General features: G+C 45.5%; 1 long non-coding RNA gene across 1 annotated transcript; it reads left to right on the forward strand.

Annotated features, from left to right (window-relative positions):
* The first annotated feature begins 208 nt into the window (after positions 1–208).
* Positions 209–2,031, forward strand: LOC145169496 (uncharacterized). Its single transcript, XR_013742533.1, has 3 exons — positions 209–241; positions 1,279–1,336; positions 1,992–2,031. It is a non-coding gene; the product is annotated as an uncharacterized LOC145169496 (long non-coding RNA).
* The last annotated feature ends 224 nt before the right edge of the window (positions 2,032–2,255 follow it).

A 2,255-nucleotide genomic window follows, 5' to 3' on the forward strand; every position in this document is an offset into this window, starting at 1 on the left:
AAACTGTCACCGGCGCTACTTCAACCGCGATTCTTTCTTCTTCTTCTTTCTGTTGCCGTGCTCAGCCGCCCATGGCTGTTGCCGGTGCTGTTCCGGTCTCCTTTTGCTCCTATCTCTTCTCCATCCCAGCGATGCTACGCTTAACTGTGACCGATGCCACCTTAAGCCTCGAGTGACCACCTTTTGTGGTGTTTCCGGTCGTCTCCAGCCACCGATGTGGCTGAGTTCGTGGTTCACACGGGTGGGTATGCTGTTGTATCGTGCTAATCTTCGTAGGGCGTACCGTTGTGCGAGTATGTGCTGTGTGTGGAGTTTATTTGGCCGGAAAGCCACCACCACCACTGTAAGGTGGTGGCTGCCACCATGTGTCGCCATGTATATGTATTTTAGTGCGTGTGTGAGTGTGTGAATTTGGTATTTTGCATTGTAACTTTGTAACCGGTGATTAGAATAATGAAAAGAAACCATAAAACCACCACCTTAGGGTGGTGGTTGCCTCCTCCTGCTGCCACCGACCGTCGTGCTGGGTGGCGGTGTGCTTGATTGCGTTTGGACCTCCTTTGGGGGATGTTTGGACAATGTGGAATCAATGGAACCCTAATGGGCCCAAAGAAGCCCTAGTGGGCCCAATGGAACCCTAATGGGCCAATAAGGCCCAATGTGACCTAAAAGCCCAACCAATGGATTAATGGGCTAGTATTGGGTTGGAGAAACCCTAATTAGGGTTTGGAAAGCCCTAAGAGCATAAAATCCTAATTGCGGGAATTGTTTGGGACACACACGAGAATTAATTATTAAACTTAAAATAATAATTAATAATCATTGGCAAATTAACCTAAAGCAATATTGGACTTAATGGATTAAGTCCTTAGTGGATTAAGTCCTTAATGGAATGGAATGGTGTATTAAGCCCAATCACACCATATGACTTATTTAGTAAAGTGAGGGACTTAATGGATTAAGTCCTTAATGGGTTAAGTGAGAAACACTTAACCCTAATTGTCATTTTATGTGAAACCCTAATTTCACATGGGCCTTGAGTTGGGCCTTCCTAGTGGGCTTTGGTGATCATTGATGGGTTGTCCAAGAATAAGTAAACAGACCAAAATAAGTAGATGGGCCTTAAGGAAAGACCATGTAGAGGTCTGGGCCCAATTTGGAAAATTGGGCCATATGTTGGGCTTCGGCCCATGACTTGACTATTGGGTTTTTGTAGTATGAGTTGGACCTTGGGCTTGGAACCCAATTATTAATTGGGTATTGTTTTGATATTGACAGTTCGGGAATCTGTCATTCAGCAGCTGGGATTGTGTCTACGGGACTTCAGCAGCGCCAGGTGAGTTATCCTCACTATACTAAGGGGTCTAAGGCACCAAGGCCGGCCCATTTGATATGATATCCTAGTAGTTGTATTATGTTGAGTATGAGTTGGTTACACATGCTAATTTGATATGCTAGAGGGTAGGTCTGTAGGACTACCTGTGATACTGATTGATTACATGTATGTGCATTTATTTGTTACATGTCGACATGTTATGTGGGATGGGTTGAGGTTGTACTGCTCCGTGCGGTAGCCAACAAACCCCATCGTATTCCAGATATGAGTTGAGGGCCCGGTAGGCATTCCAGACTCATACTGAGGACTCGGGAGCATTCCAGATACGAGCTGAGGGCCCGGTAGGCATTCCAGACTCGTACTGAGGGCTTGGTAGCATTCCAGATACGAGCTGAGGGCTCGATAGGCATTCCAGACTCGTACTGAGGGCTCGGTGGTAATCCAGATGTGAGCTGAGGGCCCTATAGGCATTCCAGACTCACACTGTGGGCCCAGGGGTATTCCAGTCTGTAAAGTTGTGGACCCGTTACGTGCTGTTTTGTTCAGTTGTTATGTTATGATATTGCTGATATTGTTATGTGGACTGTATGTGTATCGGTATTTTGGGGGTAACTCACTAAGCTTTCGGGATTACAGTTTCAGTTTATTATTTCAGGTGCATCAGGGGATCGTGGCAGGCAAAGGCGTGATCGTACAGCTCCTCACTTTTTATGACTATGTTTCTGGGATACTCTGATATTTTACATTTTGAAAACAAGTTTGTAATAACTAATGGCTTTTGGGTTGTTTAAAAAGTTTTAAATTGGCTTGAATTTTTGGGTGTTACATAGTCGGGGGGAGATAGTAGGGACTTCTTATGCAGCTGATGGCGTAGAGTGGGTCGGTAATTGCCCTAGGGCAAGCCTAGGATGAGATTAGT

Source organism: Lactuca virosa, chromosome 4, assembly GCF_052849685.1.
Source record: "Lactuca virosa cultivar CGN04683 chromosome 4, Lactuca_virosa_CGN04683_v6, whole genome shotgun sequence".
Classification (NCBI taxonomy): Eukaryota; Viridiplantae; Streptophyta; class Magnoliopsida; order Asterales; family Asteraceae; genus Lactuca; species Lactuca virosa.